Below are 21574 nucleotides of genomic sequence, written 5' to 3' on the forward strand. Positions count from 1 at the left end.
GCACAACAGACACACACACACACACACACACACACTCTGTGTCACCCACAAACACACTCATGCTAAGTGGTCTCCAGCTGTGGTGAGTAATAAAGTTGCATCTCTGGTGTGTGTGGGAAGACAGAGATGGATAGGTGAGGCGATGAGGATCAGATATTGAAAGAGGAGGATTAGTTTGTGACAAAGAAAAGGTAGATGAGGAAGATGAGGGAAAAAAAAAACAGCAATAAAGGTGAGAACACTAAAGGAAAAGGTAGAGATTTCCCCTGCCTCTCACAGAGGAAATTCAATATAGTCAGGGTAGTTAGAAAACACATGGGTGACACTTTCTGTTTCTCCATCATAAAGGTTTCATTTGTCCAGGGCCTCAGTCTCACCTCTTGAAATTCCAGTATACACAAAATGAAACTGAAATTTTCATGTTTTGGAAAAGATTTTCAAACTGCAAACAGGTGGTGAGACGTGTGTGTGATGACCTTCGTGTTGTTTTGGGATCCTTTTACTTGTCTGTCCCTTTGTCTGCAGCTGAAAGGTACAGCAAGGACTAATGCTGCCCACTAACCTACAGTATCTCTGCTCCATGCACAGTAGACACTATTGATTTTACTGATTTCCACACCTCATACTCTTCAGATTGAATTTTGCATCTCAATTTGGTTTCATAAAATTTTTCTTATCAATTCTAACCACAGTGTGCGTCTCCCTTTTGTTGTGGCCACTGGAGCCAGGATCATAACATGAGTGAAAGCTCCAGAAACAACTGGACCATATCGAAATGAAAATAGATATTTCGTGAAACTCAATGTGCTATATTTAATCCTTAAAATTCATGGTGGACAGTATCTCACAGGCTGTTCTCAGTTCATTCTTAAAAATGCTAAATTAAATCACTAGGTTTCTGAATGGAATTTTGTGACTTTCCAGACTTTCCAGCCATGTGATTAAGGTACATATCAGGGTTAATCTGGGGTGTAAATGTTGTATTTGTTATTAATAATAAAGTAACTGATCAGGAAGCAGAAGAAAGTCTTAATAATAAATTAAAATCTCTCACAGTACATCACACATTAGACCAATAAGCCATTAGGCTCTCTGTAATTGCTTATTTTGCACATAATATTAATGGTATTTGTCATTTCAATATCTTTCTAGTTCTGTTTTTATAAATTTGTATTTTGTGAGCTTGCCACTCCTAACACGAGTGTAAATGAGATTGTGAACGCACAACATGACCCAATAATGTCTGCCACATCCATCCAGTCGACACTAAGAGAATTAGCGTGTGAAACCCTGCACTGAACTACTGTCTAATCCAGCTGCTGCAGGAGAGGCTTCCTCTGGGTGGAGGAACAGCCTGAACACCTTGATGGAGAACATAAATCCAGCTTCAGTCCATCTGTCAGCATGAAAACCCACCCATGACTGGGACTTGAGAGAACTTGACACGCTGACAGCCCAGTCTTTGGGCTTTCTGTCTGAACTAGTCTCGCTGTTGGCGGCCAGGAAAGAGAGGAACAAGAGCTAGAAGAACGACAGATGAGCGAGGATGAAAGGGAGGGAGGAAGGGTGGTAGAATCTCTGAAACACATGGGTGATACAGTATAGAGGATGTATGGTTGGCATGGAAACCATGGAGACAGTGAAACAGAAAGAAGAGTACCACACACTGACACACACATCACAGTCGCTTGTACACCTCATATATTGTACATGTTCAAGCGTATCTTCACATCAGTCCTGGATAGAACACACATATACTGTATGTGTATGCTAATGCCCTCCTATCTGTATTAGTTGTGTAGGATTAGGCTATGTCACAAATCACATCATGCATACATTACCCCACACACACACACACACACACACACACACACAAATCTGCACGATGTACTGTAATCCAGAGGAGCTACTGTACTGTGATCTGCTGGGATTAGAGGAGAAAAAATTAGTGGAAAGAGGATGAGAAAAAAATGGTAAGAGGAAGAAATGTTTAATGTAAAACAGGGAAGAGAGAATGAAGGAAAAGACCGACAGAGAAGGAGAAACGAAGCATGGAGGAAAAGAGGCATGGGTCGACGCAGAGGATGGAGGAAGGGGAAAGAGAGGAAGGTATGGAAGGGAGATAAGAGGAAGGTGGAGGGGCAGTGATTTTTGGGGAGAAATTATGAGGTTTGAGCTCATTGCCTACATGAAGGTTGGAAGCGTGTAAGCATTACTATGACTTCTGCTAGTGGGATCAAAGTAGAGCAGAACAGATAGGAGCTGACACATACATGTAATGCACACATGCAGAGTGGCAGCAGTGACAAAAACAATGTGACTTTTCATTGGATTTACATGGGAGGATGTAATCTGCAGATATTGTTATTTCTGGAGCCATATTTGGATAAATATATTCTTCCTATTTAGAGCAAGAAAGTGAAAAAAAAGCTGCTCCTCTCCGCTGATTTATGTGCCCTAATTGAGATTTTTGCCCCCACCTCTTTGCCTCTGTTGTGTGTGTGTGTGTGTGATGTGTTACTTGGAGGGCGCCTTAACTTAACAGTTTTCAAGAGGGAGCGAAAGAGAAAATGAAAGAGGAGAAGCATTAAAATTTAAATGAAATGTGCAAAATGGTCAAAAATTAGTGATGAACAGCCTCTGTATTTGTGCAGAGGAGTGTGAAACAACTGTATGTATGACCTGAACACACTGGCAGCGATGCACACTTCATTTACATCTTTTATATACCATGCATGTAAAAAAAAAAGAACAGAATTCGATTCACACTGACAGCGCAGGGAGTCAGGGATCAGGGTTTAGTGCAGCTGAAGAGTTGAAGCTCATGACTTCAATCATATGAGACAGACAGACCAAGACTCTTGACATTTACACATGGCAGTTTGCCCTCCCCATGTAATTTGTGACCATTCAGTAAGTGAGAAAAGAATATATCAGGACTCTGGCCTGACACCGTGATGGATTTTGGGTGCAGAGGAATCGCGGCTCGCAGTTTGCCTCCGAGGGGATTCGCCCGACCTCATCCAAGCGCACGAGTCTGTGAATCAGCTGAGAGGTTTTTGATGTGGCTCATTCATCATGGGTCAGGGCTTTGACCAAACACTTGACTTTATGTAATAGTTTATGTAATAGCTTGTGTTGTCGGCCATTTTGCATCCTCCCCAGGAAGAAGCAGAGCACAGAAAGAGACAGGAAAACATCACTTGAACAGTGACAGCTACTGTTGCTTGTTAGAATAATTATTATTCATTTACAAGGCAGGGGTTCATTTTGTCCCTCAGGCATGAGAAACAGGCAGCAGGTATTTTGAGGAAAGGGAGCTAAAATTTAAGAGACTCGCAGATTTTCACAGTCACAGTGTCACCTGTAGACGTTAATTGGCTTTGCAGCTGCAGTGCAATTATAGCTTCTTCATCTGTTTTCTGTTGTTTATCATTTTTCTCCACTATTCAGAAACAAGGAAAATATTTTCTTAGCAGTCAATAAAACAGTATAAACATAGACCTTGTGCACAGCAGTTTGCAGTAGCCTATATATCATCAATCCCAGATTCCTCAGCTTGACAGTGTTTCAACTTGAGGCTGTCATTAGGCAGTTGCCATAGTGATGATGACCAAGATACCTAATGGCCACCCTGTTCTCCTGATGTTATTGTTGTGTTCCTGAAAAGGTTGTTTAAACGTTAGGGAAGCCAGTTCCACTCTCCCCCATCCTGCAAACCCTTTTAGCGGCTTTCAATTATACATCACCATCAGTTCTTCACAGAGCACAGAGATACACGCAGACGTGGATAGAGAAGGGGGGCGGGGGTTCGGGAGGGGAAACAAATAAGGAAACTGTGACAAAGAATACAGAAATGCAAAACAGCAATAAAGAATGAATTAATGCAAGGATGAAAGATGGATCAGTCAACAGAGAGCAACAGATGAAGAGATTAAAGCGAGTAAAATGCAGAATGGGAAAAAGATTTTCAAAGACAATGAAAAGAATGAGTAAAAATGAGCAACGGACAAAATCACTAAGATAAATAACCAGACAGACACACATTACTTCATCTTAATTACTCCCCATTCATCCTCCATCTTCATCATGGCTGGAAAAATGATGAAAAACAAGCAGCACTGACGACAATCACAGATAAATGAGTGACAGGAACTCTGCCTTCTTGTCGTCCCTTGTTCTCTCGTCCCCCTCCTCTCTCTCGTTCTATGTCATCTCGTCTGTTCTCATGTATGTTTTAACACAGCTCATCCGATATTTATGTTATGGTCAAATAGAGGGCTGCCATGGTGACATACGCCATTTGAAAAATGTCAAAGCACACAGGGAAAATCTGTTTCACAAGCATATGCACATATGTGGTTTGGGTTGGACATCAGGACATTTAATCTGGGGTCAGTTTTCCTCTTTTGTTTCCACTTCTTTTTCCACTCTCTGACACTACATTCAAATCTGCTCCAATTCTTCACTGAAGCTACTTGATGTCTATTCAATCCCAAGACTCGATTACTTTTGTGGCTGCACAATTTCACCAAATGCAAATGTACAGATATATCTTGTGCATTATTTTATACACATTTCCTCCAAATTCTGAAATATTTGTTATGGTTTGGATCTCCACCACATCCTTCCACTCTGAGCATCTCTACTGATTTTTTTAACACTTGAATACAAGCTTGCCAGATTTACTGTGTGTTATTTACTGTAACAAACTGATTAAACTCATGATGTTAGGAATATGCTACAATTAAGTGCAATACTGAAATAACGAAGGTCTTAGAGAACGCTCAGTCCTGCCGTCTAAGTTTCCCACCATCTCTAAGCTCCACAAACTCACTCTCGTCTTCATCCAATCACAGCCTGACATGCTGGCCTTTAGCCAATCACTTGTAAGCTTGTCAAACATTTGTGTTTCACTCTGTTCTCACTCTCTGCTGTCATTCAGCTGTTATTTCAACTTCACTTCACCACCTCAACTGTGGACGCCTGACCATCTTCAATCAAACCACCAATCAGAGGTCTCCCTCTCATGAAGACGTCTCCATCCTCAAGCTCCATTCCTCATCACCACCAGTGTCCAGGCTCCAGGGGAAGTTTCCTCTAACTGGAAGCACTTCACTCCTATGGACTACTGATCCACTTCCTGCTGGGGTCTAGACACCAGAGTCTATTCCTTCTGTTCACAATAAATTCAGTTTTACTTCATATTTCTCGTAGTCTTTGTTCCTTCATTAGTCTCTGCTGGTTGGACTGTGTTTTGACACATAGCTCCTCTTTGAGGCCAGTGTGTAATAAAGCAGAACTCATCTTAAAAGAAAAAATCCTCGGGTATTATCTCGTACTTAGTAGTGCATATTTTTGAACAAATCTTCAATTAAATAAGCACAGACCACTTGACACACAAAGCTTGCAGCTTTTAGGCCCCTGGAGTTATGGGGCCATGGGCCAGTTACTCAGTTTGACCAGTTGCCAATGCAGAGTTTTTAATGGCTGGCCCACTGGTGGACTGGTGGACTGTGAATTAGTGGTGGTGCTCACAAATATAGGCAACCCACTTTGAGTGTCATGGCACCTTGGTTTGATTGACTGACATTAGCAGCTCAAGGTGAGAGTCTTTAAGCAGTGGGATATATATTTCGTCATGCCAACCGCTGCCAAGCCTGCATGCAGCCGACTGCCAAAGGCTTGCGCGCACACACACACACACACACACACTCTCCCTGCCCCTGGCACAGGAAAAACTACTGCTCCTCTGTCTCCCTCACTTGCTCCTCCTCTCTCTCGCCCCTCTTTCCCTCCTCTCATCCCTCCATTCACCACCCAGGGTGCCAACAGTTGGCCTTACCAAATGTGAGCCACGCTCCTCATCCATTGTTGCTTCCTTTCTTCCCCCCTGCTCTATTTGTTTTACTTCCCCCCCTCTAGCCATTATTTGCTCCTGTTCGCTCTCTTCCCACCTGCACCTGCCCTTTCCTCTCCCTCTTGTCTTTTCTTCCAGCGATTCATCTGTCTCTCTTTCCCCTGACTCCGTCTGTGTCCGTCTCTCTGTCTCGGCCCCCCTCCTTCGTCCATTCGTCTTTCCCCCACTATCTCTATCTCCTACATTCTCATTTACTGCCTGTCCCTGGACCTATTCATCTTCCTCTGACACCTTCACTCTCCTCCTGTGTTGCCTTCGTCTGTCTATCTGTCTTTTATCTATCACTCACAATATCTGCACAAGTGTGTTATAACCAGGATGTCGTGAGAGGTTTTTATATTTAACCATCAGGGAAAATTAGAGCCAGGAAAGTGAATGAGCCACAAAGCATCAAGTGGTGGTGTAATATATGTGAATTATAAAAGTTAATGTAATTGACCGTGCAATTTCCCAGCTGCATTTTGAACCTGTTAATAATGTGATAACACTTGGACTGACATGAACTGGAGATCTTTTAATCACAAGGCAATGTTCATTAAATATCTCGATATTTCTCTTGAAGGAACAGTTAAAGAGGGTTTATGGGTTAAAGAGAGAAATCTAGATTTAACAAACTGAATTGAACCCATGGCTGCACACCTCACAGAAGAGATGGCTCACAGTCTTCTTTCAACTCATTAAGAAGGAGCCAACATTGCATAATATCAATGTGTACATTTTCCATAGGTTATTTCTCTGTCTGGCCATTTTAATGCATGTATATTTTTAAAGCAGCATTAACAGATTTTTTTTGGTAACTTGGAGGCTGCACAACAAGTTGCAAACACAAAACTTGACATTATTATCGCTTTATGATGACATGTTAGCAAACAGATAGATAGATTCATTTGTGCAGCAGATTATTATGACCCATAGTTATGTTTTGCTGTTAGGTGACAACTAGTGGCCGACGTAATTATGACAGGAAATTCATTTTGGCTCCTCAGCTGCTAATGGCGCCAATTTGTTCACCAGCTCGTTGCTAACCTTGTTTGCTTGTTTTGTGCTCGACAGGTCATGTAGAGTGTGTTTGTCAGAGGTTTCTTTGCTGAAAACCACGTTGATGAAAGCAGTGAGAGTGAAACATGACAGTAAAACGTCACCTTAAAACCAAAACAATGAGCTAAAAGATGCTACAATGCTCCATAAAACTGAGGAGAACTGCAAGTTGGAGGACAATTCTCTCACATTACACATGATCATTTTTGAAAAATAGTGATAAGAGCAGCTTTAAACAGCCTATTATGTAAATTAAAGCCCAGTTGAATCTATATTCTAGCTTCATGCACTCTTCCTTTCTTTCTTCCTTTGGTTCTCCTTTCTTCCTCCATTAATCTCTATCTCACCTTTATCCTTTCTTATCAGTCTCGACTCTCTTCTAAATCACTCTCTGTTTACAGCCTCTACAGAAACCCTCCCTTCCCCCTCCCCCTCCCCCTCCCTTCTGTCTCTGTCCCTTCATTCAATATGGACTTAGATGAATCTGTGCACTCTCAAGTGCACAACACTGGATATTCGTTCATTCATGGTGTCACTCTCCTTCACATGCATATCTCTCTCTGCAGTTTACCCTTCACCTGCCATTCTGCCCAGTATTTACTGTCCATTTACTGTCTCTCAACTAAACTTTATTGGCAATGCATTTATAAGAAAGAAATCAATAAACACAAGCCATGAACTGCACTAATAACGCCTCGCAAAAAGTATAGGTGTATGTGTATTCAAAGTCTGACCTGACACTGACCTTTAAAAACTTCTCCCACTAATGCTCGTTGTTCAAACTTCACCTCCTTTTAACATTCACAGCAGAAAAAAGGAACAATAAACTTAAGGAAAAGAAGGATGCAGGGGAACGATGATAAAGTGAAGGGCGATAAAGATGGAGGGCAAATGATGAAGCGGTGAGAAGAAGCGATGCAGCGAAGCAGAGAGCAGACGAGGTGAGAAGGAACGAATGGGTGAACGATAAGACGGTGAAGGATGATAAATCATCCTGTAGAATGAAGAAGGAGAAGGAGAAGATATCTTAAGTGATTAATAAAGGAGAGGAAGGATAGACTGATAGAAGGATGGATGCTGGGGAGCAAGGGGCAGATCAGGGCATGACATTAAGATGGAGATGGAGAGAGTTGGGGAAGATAAAGGGCGAGAGGAAGAGGGACCGATTGAGGGAAAACGGGGAGACAGAGATGAAAGAGACGATGAGTTAAATGTGTCAGATGGAGAGAAGAAGAAGAACTGTATTGGAAAGAGTAGTGAGAGGGAGGGGGAGAGATGTGAGTTGAGATGGAGAGCTTGTGTGAGTCACATTGTCTCCTCCGCAAGCTATTAGTGATTTAATCACTCTGACATCAGTGTGTGTGTGTTTGTGTTTGTGTGTATCTGTGTGTGTGTTTGTGTGTATCTGTGTGTGTGTGTGTGTGTGTGTGTGTGTGTGTATCATACCAGATTACCCTGAGCTAGCGCAGTCAGGAACTGGCTCATCACTCTTCCACAGCAGCGTGCATTCATCATGTCAGAGTCAAGTTTCTCAGTCTCTGGCCTGAGACCCCAAACAGGTCGCTTTTACAAATCTATATCCTCTGTGATACAATAGCCTCTCAAATCTCGCATCAAATTCAACTTTGATGATGCTGAAACATAGCAGTTGACAGTGCTGACCTTTGAGGAAATGGAGATCTTGACCAAAGGAAGCTATATTAGCTTATTAGCTGTTTGTGAGTCATTTATCTTCCTCTGTTGAAGAATAAATTGTTCCACAAAAGAACAAAATAAGATGGGAGTCAAAGGTACAAATGGCCTACATATTTTGAATAAACTGTGTGAACTGTTAGCAAACAAGCTAACGGGGTTGCTAAAAAAAACAAAAAGTTAGCAAACAGTTAGCCCTCTTCAAATCCCCTCTTCAAATCAAAAATAAATCTTGAACAGAAATTAATAACAAAATGTACACAAATGTAGGCCTTGTATGTGCAAAGAAACAAGAGCAACTGAAAAATATATTAAGAATATTAAATGTATATGTCAAAACATTAAGCAGCCCAGCACGGAGACAATGGAGAGAGACTTGAGGATCTATTGTGGCTAACTAGCACTGGCTAACTAGCACTAGTTAGCTAAATGTTGCCTAAATGCAACCAAGATCAATCATGAATGACTTGTCTATTTTCACTTTTTAAAATATATAAAAGGTGGTAGGTATAAATAAAAGGCTGTTGATTGAGCACTGTTATTATCATCACCTGCAATCAGCATTCACCTGCTTTTACAGACAAAACATAGGAAAATCCAGCCCTTGTTCCCTTTAAATTAAATTGGTTATCCTAGCACTTGTTTTCTGATTGAACCATTGCTATGCACAACATTTACCACTTTTGCAATCAGTGCGATCAGACTATTTCTCTTATTTCTCGTAAAATCTGACCAGTGTTTCTCTTGTGTCATGGACAAGAGTTTAGTAATCTCCGCCATGGGACGGTCTGAGGCAGCGTTATCATTTCACTTCACTTCATTAGTGTGATGCTGCCATCAGAGCAGTATCCAATCATGCACAAACAGAGGTCACCGCTCTCAGTGAATTTAACAATGCCTGCTGACAAATCAGAGGGTGAACTGTTGGGTAATACAAGGCCATGCAAACCAAAGGCAATCGAAGCAACATGGGAGATGAAAAAGATTTTACTCGCCAAATTTCTTCAGGACGTGAGTTGACAGAAGAAAAGGGGACAAAAATTCAAACTTGGCAGTATGGAAACAAAGAAAGGCCAAATGGATTTGAAGCTTTTAGCACCAGATTGTGAAACAGTAACTAAAGCAACTAGTTGATCAACACAATTTTGTTTGTGTGTGTGTTTAGGTGGTGATAAAAGATTTAAAAAATGACATCTGCCCTATCAGGTTACAATATCTCAGTCACCCATAAAAGTTAAATTTTATAGCTTAAAGAAAAACAATCTCAAATTATGTTTTGGAAAGTTCAAAGACAGGATTTCAAACCCATAAATTCAGATTTTTAATTTTTTCAGTATGTCAGTGTTGTAAATTCAGTAGTGATAAACTCTCAACACTAAATATTTGACTGTAACGTACAGTTTTGAATATGTTTCGAAATTCAACATCCAGTTCCTTATAAGATTCAGATTTTCTTGTCTTCCCTGTGGCAGCCTCTGCTCGGCCTCTGCTCTACATATTACATTGTAGATTGCATTAAGGAACAGAGGAGGAGGAGGGCGCTGTTTCAGCTCTTTCAGCTCTTTCAGCATTTTTCAAAGTCAGACAGTGGAAGGAGAGAGGAACTAATTTAAACACTCCCCACATGTTCAACTGCTTTGTGGGAAAAATAAATAAAATAAACACACACAGACACAGGAAACATTTGAATTATGGGAAACCAAGTTTTTTTTCAGAAACGGAGGCTACCAGTCGGCATGTTTGTTAACAGGAAACATCTGAGGATGGTATAATTCATCCGCTGAATTCATAAAAGAGCTCCATGTCCAACACTTCGCATACATGTAGCAGATGATTCAGCCAGTGTGCTGAGGAAGTGTTTAAAACTTGCAGTCAGACTAAATAAATAGAAAAGTGGCACCCGAGCTGACCCACCCTGAAGCTTCTACCACAGCCTCATTGGTCAGTGAACCCAGCGCTCAGGCCTTTAATGCGGTCTAATGTGGTGCAGGGTGGGGGCCAGTGGAACAGGGAGGCCCGGGGAAGATGGAGAGTAGGGAGTAAAAGGAGCTATAGTGGGTGTCTCTGCCCCCTGTTGAGGCTCTAATCATGGGCATGGAAGGGCAGAGGAGCAGGAGCCTGTTGCCGCAGCCTCATGGTAGGTCTCCGAGCCGTAATTACAGGGTGTGTGCAGTCCACGGGGGTTTGATCACAGGGGTTCGTTGGCAATAGTCAGCATGTGCATGTGCTTCTGTGTGTGCGTGTGTGTGGGCGCCGGACTCTGACCATAGGGTGTGTTTGTGCGAGCGTGTGTATGCTTGGCAGAGGAAATAGCTGGAACTGCAGGGCTGAAAAAACAACCACAGGGCTAAGAAGTACAAAAAAGAGAGACACAGAGAGACTGAAAAAGAACAGAAACAGGGAGTGACAGAGATGCTAAACGGCAGAATTGTATAACAAAGACACAGATGCATGAAGGGGAAGAGGAAGATGCAACAACAGGGGTAAAAAAAAGCAGACACAGACAGAGGCGACAGGGTTAGCATTTCAAAGCCAAAGCTGCTTCAACTGAAAGCTGATTTGTATTTTAGCATCACAGCATCTCCACCTTTCAATGCACCTGTCTGAGCCGCTTCTATAAAATCTTTCTCTTCAACTTTAAGTTCCAGGCTGTTGGCTTCATCTTCGACCCACAAACCAACAGACCTTTCTACTGTTAAACAGGAGTGCTGCTAAACAAAGACGCTGAGCGGAGCCAGAGGCGGGGATTAAAAATGAGTTGAAATTTAGATGAAGCCAGAGGTGCTGTGTGGGTATGTGTGTGTGAGGCAGCCATCTGAATTAGTGTAGCACAGAGAATAATGTCAATAAGCAAACAACAGACGGCGGCAGCCACATTGATTTCAATACACAGCTGACACATAACACACACATGAAGAGAAACGGCTGCACACACAGAGAAGCTTCTGAAATTGTTAAAGATGTTGACTTAAGCTTCTTAACTTTGACTGCTCTGACATTAGAGGAGATGAGGAGAGGGTGGGTGGGTGGTCGAAGAGAGAGAACATAGGAGGAGGAGGAGAAACAAGAAGAGGCAGGAAGGCGAGGGAGGGGAAAAGAGAGGATAAAAGCAGAAAAAGAAAAAGATGGAGAGAGGCTGGTTTCATTCCTTCTCTCTCTCGTCTCACTCTTCATTTTAGCTCTGACTCTATTTTTCCATCTTTATCTCTTCCTGTCCTTCGTCTTTCTCTCTGTCACGCAGACCATGACTATGCCAAAATGTGATTTGCTCTTTCGCTCTGCTAATCTTCATAATCCATTTGGCCAATGAATGATTTCCTTTACTAATTAAAGAACGAACAATAGACGTGCATCCCACACACACACACACACACACACACACACACACACACACACACACAGATGTTTGGTAGATGTTTTAGAATCTGACAAGAGATGTTACAGAAATTCAATAAGAAAGAAAATTGGAAGGGAGAAATAATGGGAAGCACAAAATATGGTTTTCAGGACTTAAACTTTCAGTGCAGCAGAAAAACAAATCTCAGAAGAAAATTACAAATCAAAAATCAACAACACTTCTTTTTCTACTCCCATAATTTCTCCCTTTTATTCTTTATCTTTCTTTCTGTTTTTCTGTCCCTCTCTGTCGTCTCCTCTTTGTTGTGCTTACAATGGTAGGGAGGGATCAAAAGTTGCTAAGGCAACAAACAGAGAGAAGAATAAAAAAAAGAAAACCCTGTCATCCCTACGGAGCCGGAGGAATCCTGACGTTCCTCAGCAAAGAACCAGGGGGAAGTTGAAAGTGTTTATCTGCCCATTAGCAGGTTGCTATTTGAACCTGACAGGATGTGGTGCGTGTAGAACAGATGGGAGGGAAGAAATGTTGCTGCCAAGTGTGAAAACAGCCCTGAAGTGCACAATAAATACTGACGGTCTAATGTACTAAGCTTCAAGAGTCCTTTTGGTACAGCACTGTACTTTTTACAGCAGCTCTGAAGTATCTGTTCAGGTTTTAATGATGAAAAGGTGTAACTCATACCAAGAGAGTTGCTGTGATAGAATAGAAAGGACAAAACATATGGCTCAATAACTTCTCACTCAAATAAAGTTGAAGGAACCTTATTTTAAACCTGGTAAAATAGATGATGTATCACAGGTGTAGGCATCAAAATCATTACATTTATATTCACATGAAAATTAAAAATGATAATATTTTTTTATCAACCAAAAAAAAAAAAGTCAAAATGTCTAGAAAAGGAAAGAAACTCCAGATCATCATCCTTCACATTATGCATGATTACAAACTATAATCTGAACAGAAACAACCTGCTCTCTAACATGTAGAACATATAAGAAAATCACACAGAAACACAACACAGCTGAGTTAAAATGGTCACTCAGAAATAAAGCATAATAAAGTCCAAATACTGAGGGGAGTGTTCATGAAGATATACACAAGATACTTTATTATGCCAAAATATGAAATGAATTAAACCAAAGTGTATTTTTTTAGGTGAAACACCACCCAAACTTCTCTTCGACAATAACAACAGTAAACGGAATCAGCAGCAGATGGAAATGAAAAGAAATGAAGAAGAATCTGAACAAGAATCTAAACAGGTGGAGTACAGGGCCCAGAAATAAATAATATAGACAGGTACTGTATGTTGTTCGACTTGGGCAGATATAGGAAAGCGCGTAACCTTGAGAACAAGCAGAGGTAATGGAGCAAGTAGATGGATGATTAAATTAAATCAAAAGGCAGGTTATCCCATTGCTCATACACACTTTAATACAGCTGAAGTGTTTATCTTAAATGATTAATTTATTCTAATCACTGCTAACACTACTGTTGATGTTTTCTGTTTGGCAAGACCAAGGCGTTGGATGTTTCCCACCTCTTTTTTAGATATAAAGTAAGTATGTATGATGTTTTTCATATGGTTGTCTGTTTAACATTTAAGCAAAAAAATATTGCAAGGTTTCAGAAAGAAATACAGTCATTTTCTCTTGCAGTAAAGTGTGTAAAAAGTGCTGCAATTGTGCATCAATCCAGCAAACAATAACACAAACAACATGGCCTCATGACTGCATGACATAACCAGAGGCTGTTTTTAAGCAACTGTGCTAGATAAATATATGCAGCAGTAAACAGCGTGCATACTAACCAACTAATATTCATTTTGTATTTGTGACAAAAAAAGTTGAACTGACAATTCTAACATGTGTGATTCATGCAAATGTCCTTATAAAAACATGTTTCTAACGTCATGCTTCACTGTATGACTGATTAATTGTATCATTACCCATGATTCACAGCACTCGGGCTGTTTTATTCTGGTGTCTGCTCAGTCACATCTAGTAAACAACACATGCTTAGACTTTTAACACGCTGATGTTGAAGAATAGAATCAGAGCGAGAGAACCCTGTAGCTTGATGAAGAGACCACAACATGTCTCAAACTGACTAAAAAGCAGAACAGAATAAAAAAGCATGAGGATTGTGTTTCATGCCATGGTTAACTATAAATGTGTCCGTGAAGGCAAAAGGAGTCATTAAAAGCTTCCCCAGAATCCCTAGCTCCTCATCGTCACACATGTTGACCAAGGTCATTAATAAGACCAATTTGAGATGATAAATCTCTCGTTGCTCTGGAAGAAACGCAATCATTGTCTAATGCACTGTTACAGTTTCCACACGTATCTATATATTAATGCATGCAATATCATGACTGATCTCAGAGCAGTGGAAGCTGTGTCAAGGACAGCTTGACAAGCACGCTTTGGCTAAAGCTAGTCACTTGTCCAAGATCCCAGGAGTATTTCTCAAAGTGCTAACCTCTAAAAACAATGTTCCCTGCTCTGCTTGACAAGCCCCAGCCTTTGTCAACAGGACATAGTCAGACCCATGCAAATGACAGAATCTATAGATATAGCGGTTGGTGGTCAAGCTAGCTTCTAGAGCCAATAGCCTGCTGCAGCCACAAGAGGGCAGTGAATTACAAGTTGAATATAAACAGGGAATATCAAATCTTTTATGGGACAGAAAGCTGCTCTGAGATGTAAAGAGAAAAGTAATTTCCACTTTGGTATTGTTCTAATTGATGCCTGTTTTTAGCTTTAACTGCTCAAGCACTGTTTGCCTTGCTGGTCCTGACGGCCCGCCACTGTGATAAACGCTTCATTAAGCAGTGTGCTGATAAACAGGAAGCGCACAGTGTGCAGACATACTGATTGTTTAGAGAATACTAAAGATGCTAGTGTGTAGGTGTAAGTAGAAGAGATGGTGTGAGTCAACAAAAATTACAATATAGTAGTGTTGACACAAACACAGACATACACTTCAGGCTGAAGCACTCATACGAGCACGAATGCATCTGTATGTACATGTGCAGAAAGACACACACTTGAATGCACACACGCTCTCAGGCACCCGTACAGTGCACAGCTCTTGGGGATTTGGAGTTCAAAGGATGTTTTATTTTGGGAACAGCTTTGGGTTAGTCACCCTACTTTGGTGACAGACGGAGAAACAGGTTGCAAATATCAAACACTTTATAAGCACTGTAACACAAGCACACACTCACCCACCCACACGTACACACAAACACACACAGGCTCACACTCTCACTTTCCTCGAATTTCCTCTGTGTCTCTCTGATTTCCCAGAAACATCTTGCCAAGGGGAGAATGTGTTGTTTAAGAAGCACAAGCAGACTTCTCCTTCACCAGCAGCTAATGTATGATCACAGCTCTTCTGACAGCGTTGTCAGAAACACTAAGACCTCGTGTTTGGGCTTCATTAACACATAAAGCAACATGGCAGGATGCTGGGATTACACTAGGTACAAGTGATGGTTCAGGAAGCAAGATAACAGATTCTTTCTCAGTGAGTTTCTACACTTCACCAATCATAGCTTAGCAAACTTAAACAGGCACAGCGGCCCCTGGAGGCGTGGATGAGGCTCTAGTAAGAGCGAACTCAGTGTATAGTGTGAAAGTCCTTGAGTTCTTGTTAGTCTTTCAAAAAATAAGTGGATTATGTGCGCTAATATTAGCTGCAAACGTTAGCATGCCTGGATAGCTAGCTATCTAGTCACATTAAAGCAGTAAATCAAGGGTTTTCTGCTGCACGGCCTGTGTTGTCCAGCGCAGTATTTACCTGGGGGCGCGGTACTACATGGCACCACCTTAGCTACAATGCTAACGTTGCTAGCAGTAGATCACTAGCCTATGTTTCAGGGACTCAAACTGTGTTTTTGTTTTAACAATGTAAGTTGTTGCATCTTCAAATTCAGTCAAAAGATCAAATTCATTTAGGAACAGCATCATTTGTAAGATTGAAAAAAAAAAAGAAAAAAATCTCCAAAAACATTTTTGTGTGTGACACACACACACACACATACACACACACATACACATACACACACACATACACATACACAGGGGAAGGTGGTAATTGAACAGGCGTTGACGCAGTTTGGTGGCGACACCTGTTTGAAATTTATAATGAACAGCCAGGGGAGAGCACCACACACACACAGTCACACACACACAGTCACACACACACACACACACACACACACAGTGCTGTCTGTGTCTTGGCTGTGACTCTGCGCTGAGTTGCAGGTCAGAGGAGGGCTAAGAATAAACTGGTCCTGCTGAGCCTCTCTCTGTCTCACACACACACACACACCCAGACACACACACACACACTGCTCCATTTGCCTTTGACTTCTGCACACACATGCCCTCTGATTAACAAAAACACCAACAAATAGAGAGAAAACCGAGACAGAGCTGCAGACAGATAAAGAGAAGCTGAGAAAATGCTCCACTGACAAACAAGACAGAGATAAATAAACGAAGCGTTAACTGACTGAACAGAGAGAAGTCATTCACTCCTGCAGCTTATAATGGAGTCCACATACATTCACCGTGCTGCATTCTGTATATGTATATGTGTGATTTCCCACAGAGAGACACTGAAAAGAATTCCACTCAAGTGAGAAAATGATATAATGACATTAACATACTTATGCACATTAATTTACATCCTCTTTCCATCACGTCAGCTCTCGCTTCATCATCAAGTCATGAAACACAGACTTGTTCCTCCTCAACCTTCACTCTGTGACTCTATATTCCTCATGCTTGTATCTGTGAGAATTGAAGTCCTCTACTATCCATGCTTTAAGGCATTCGCACACATTGGTACACTACTTTATTTAAAGCATAATCACTCGTTTTACATCAACAGTAACAAAGAACAGCAGTCCCCTTGATAAAAGTATGGATTTGAGAAAACATGCATACTTTCAAACTTCAAGAAAAGTTAAAGAAAATATAGTTTTTGGTTGTTTCTGCAGTTTCTGTAGCCTCCTATGATTCAGTGGAAGGCCCTCATTAATCTACGATCACCTCAGTATCTTCAGAACGGTGCTTTTGGGAAACACCTCCCTCATGAAATGGATTTTACATCATCTTAGCCTGAAGATGCTTTTGGGAAACATGGCTCAGGTCTGCAAGTGGATGCAAGCTTCAAGCACAAGCTTCCTGGTATACATCCGTGGTCTCCAAGTCCGAGCAGAAATGACTGTGATGACATCACTATGACATCATCAGGATAATTTTCTTGGACTGGACAAAACTTCTCCGGAGCCACAATCCTGCTGTTTTCACAGGCCAAATACTACTCACATAGACTGCTATACCAACTATGTCTAATCATTAGCTCCAGGGAGCACTCAGCTGAAACCTGACCTTTAACAAGTGGCGCCGGCAGCCGTGATCCTGTACACACTGTGCGTACATTTTTTTATGATTTTGTTTGTTTATTTAGCTAAATGAGGGAATCCAATGCCTGATAATGCTGACAAACATTTTTTTATGGCAATACACACTCTTTTATGTGCATATTACCCAAAAATATCTAGGTTAACAAAAAATGCAGTGTACTACTGCTTTACAGTTAGTATTAGAGAGCAAAGCAAATAACATGCAGCAGAGGGCCTTGGGTGGGACTCTGACCTGGACCACTGCAGCTAAATGTAAGCCTTTAAAATCTGCACTCTGCCAGATGAGCCATCGGTGCACCACAATGTGTGGTTACTTTTATGCATAACAATAAAAGCACAACCATACATGTATTTTCTCACAGCACACACACAGCACACAGTCTACTTCTCATTGACAAACGTCTCCAATCCACTTGTAGACTATGACTAGTTTGGTTTTACTTGACATTGCATTATTCACAGCACGGGATATGGGTCAAATTTCTAGTGGGAAACCTGAAGGTTGCCTAGAAGCAAACAAGCAGTTCTCATGCCTACTATGAAATATTATCCTGGCTGCACCACTGCCTCTAACCTCTGACGAATAGAAGCATAAAAAATCGAGAATTGATCCTAGATGTTTTCTTCCTTCTCCACCTCCTGCTCTTCTACTCTGCTCCTGTCAGTTCAGCTCCGGTGCCTTTCAGATTTTCCCCAAAAATGGATCAGCAGTTTTTGGTCAGAGTTTTCTCCAACTTTTAGAAAAGTTCACTCCAACAGATGAAATAAACAAGAGAGGAGGCAGGTTAGTATTGGCATGCTTTAACACATCAAATAGACAAAAAAGGTAAATAAAATTATTGTGAATGAGTGAAGGAAGATATACTGCAGGAAGGACATGAGAGAGTGGAGGGAGTGTGTGGACACTGAGTTATGTCTGGGTTGTGATCCAGCTCAATTGCCTTGGCAGTAAGTCCTTTCTCTCTGAGTAAAGAGTTCGACAGAGATGGATGTATAGAGAAGATGAGGAGAGGGAGGAAATATGGGAGGAAGAGGTGTAGAGACAGGAGAGGAGGTGAGAAAGAGAAGATGGAGGAAGATGATAAGGTGTCGTGTACAGGGGGAGGAAGGCAAAAAGGGAGGAGAAGAGGGAGGAAAAATCTGATGGTGTAAATAAGTAAAGGTGAAAGACAGAGATGAGGAAAGATGCAAATGAAGAGGAGTTGACGTGTGCAGCAGCAAAGGATAAGGGAGGGGGGGGGACATGTGAGATGACAGGGAGGTTAGACGAGAAGGTGAAGGGGTGAAGGAGGGAGGGAACAAGGGAGGAGGAGAGAAGAAGGATGACAAAACTCATCCTGCGTGGAAGAGAATCTAAAAATATGTGAGAAATGTGGGGGATGGGGGGGGGCATGACAGAAATGAAGAAAGAAAGAAAGAAAGAAAGAAAGAAAGAAAGAAAGAAAGAAAGAAAGAAAAAGAGCAGATTCAAGGTTAACTAATGGGAAAATTTAATGAGGCAAAGACAGAAAGGAGAGAAAAGAGGGTTTCTGTGAAGAGGGGGATTTTTTGACAGGGGGCTCAAAGGCGGAGGAAACACACAGAGAGGGGTAGCAGTGAGGAAAGACAAGAAAAAATAAAGAGAGGGAAGGATATTACGAGACTGTGCAAACTGAACGAGTGGAAGAAGAGATTGAGAAAATGAGAGAAGAGAGGACAGAGAGATTTGAACAAAAAGAGGGGTAAATAAACCGAGCTTGTGGGATCCTGATAATGAGGGAGGTAGTAAGTCACCTTAAACCCAAGAACTGATTGGACTTCTCATGGATGGACAGATGGACAGAGAGAATAAGAAAGAAAGAAAAAAGATGTTAAGATCTAGAAAGAAAACAAGGTCCAAGCACAGATGAGCATTGACGGTTGAGAAGAGAGAGAGGATACACAAGAGGATAGAGACAAAAGGATAAAAGGAGCACTAACGAAAAGGTGGACTGTGGAGGGAAAGAACAGGAGAAACAGATCAATATGTCAGTGGGGTTTCCTCTCTGTCACATCCCTCTCTCCCTCTCATCACACTCCTTTACATGGAAACATCGGATTATCGATTCATTTCCTCCTTTCCTCCACATTCACTCCGCTCATCCAGTTTTTCCAAAGCCCCCCCGTGTCTTTCCTTCAGCATCTCATACAATTTCCTCCATTCGCCCTCATTTCACGGTCTTTGGGGTTTAAAGACATAAAAATCAGAGAGCAACATGAGCCAGCAGGATGAGGACAGTGGAGCAAAATTATTATGGTAGTAGTGGAGTATAGTAGAAAATCCTGAAAACAGCTCTCATGTGAAATCTGAAATTATACCGCAGCAAATGCACATTCAATAATCTTCTTATGCTAAAATAAACAGGGATAATATTTAACAAGACTAAGAGTCCATTACCATTACCATACCTAGAGCGATGCTATAAGTGTAGTCTTAAAAAAAACAAAACAAATGAGCAGTAATTTGTGTGCAAGTTATTTTAGCTCTTTTACAACTGTTGACAAAACATATGTACAACCTTAACCTGTATTATAGACCCAATGTGTTTTATTTCATCAAATGATCTGCAACAGTCTGTTAGACTTTTAAATGTGTTGAGTACATTGTGTAGCTACTAGAAAAAACTACTTAATTTAGTATATATGCATTTTTGCTCCGGGTACTATTTGCTGAAAGTGGGTGTAGTGTAGTGAAAAGGTAAGTTTCAGTTTGATGCTTCATAAATCCAGGCCCTGCACTAATAATTCACATCCAGCAGAGAAAGATACTTATAGTTGCTTATTGTTTACTCCTGACCCACAAAGTTACAACCTTTGTGGAGTAAAATATCTGTATAATCCTCTTGTAGCAAACATAACAACAGTGCCTTCAGTTTGAGATAATCTAATCTGCTGCAATCTCAACTCCTTTCACATCAGGCCTCTCTTTAGTTTCCTGTTCTGACATAGCAGCCACGGACTATTACTGAGCTACCAGAGGGCATCCTTGATCCTACAGTATATCTCCATCTTATCTCTCTTTCCCTCTATAGCTCCCCCCCACTCCTCTCTCATCCCCTCCTGAACTCCCTGTTCACTAGGAGCAGTGATTGCATCATTGATAGTACATCATTTCACACACACACACACACACACACACACACACACACACACACACACATGCAAAAACACAGTGCCCTTGTAGTGACACTCCTACCCAGAGGCTGGCTGGTATCAGATGATACAAGCGAACTGCATTTTTGTCTGGCACAAACACACAGTCGTACTCCTACACCTGTGAGGACCCTCGCTGACATAATGCATTACCTTGACCATTACTATCACAACCAGAGTACGTACGAACCCTAGACCTTAACTTTAACCCTCAAACAAGACCCTGTCCTCACACTTAAGGTCTTGAACTAATATTGGTTCTTACAAAAAGAGAGGAGCACACACATACACACACACGAACACACAGGCAGACACTGAGGGTAAGCCACAGATGGGCAGCTTTTGAATCCCAACATTGGCTGCCCCTAGACACACAAGCACACACATCTGTATTATTATACATGTGAGGATACTCACAGACATAAACACGCTGACTACCCCCACGTCACAACACTTATGCACTAATCACTGTTCAAATGTTCTGACCCTAACCCTGCTTTTAACCCTGTCATTCAAACAGCATGTTGAGGAAGTGGGAACTGGGCAAAACCTCCTCACTCTTATCATCTAAAACTCAAACTGGTCCCCATACAGATAGATATACAAGACCACACACACTCTCATACACACACACAAACACCGAGCACTTGGTTTATAGGCCCCAGGAGTAAGACCGCATTCCCAACCGCTTTATGTATTGGTCAATTTAACACCGCTAACATCAGCATATTAAAAATGCATGCGCCTAAGGTAGCAGGAGCAGTTTTGCGAGTGTGTATGTGTGTGCACATGCACGTGCAAGCATTTGAATGCAGAGTAGCCTACCTTAAAGAGTGGCATTATTACACTCTTATCTACCTAATGGAGCTATTTATACTGCAAATGCATTTTAAACACCCAGTTAACCTTCACAGTGATTTTTGAATGGGAGTCAGTCACACAGAAAGGAAACAGA

The 21574-nt window shown here is 41.4% G+C and overlaps 1 protein-coding gene across 2 annotated transcripts in view; it reads right to left on the minus strand.

Annotated features, from left to right (window-relative positions):
* The window catches only part of slc8a4b (solute carrier family 8 member 4b), a 94536-nt gene that overhangs the window by 19016 nt on the left and 53946 nt on the right, over positions 1–21574 (minus strand). The gene's annotated exons all lie outside the window — the stretch shown is intronic.

This window comes from Trachinotus anak, unplaced genomic scaffold (genome assembly GCF_046630095.1).
Source record: "Trachinotus anak isolate AG129_WGS33_773 ecotype Australia unplaced genomic scaffold, CSIRO_AGI_Tana_v1 ptg000005l, whole genome shotgun sequence".
NCBI classification, from domain to species: Eukaryota; Metazoa; Chordata; class Actinopteri; order Carangiformes; family Carangidae; genus Trachinotus; species Trachinotus anak.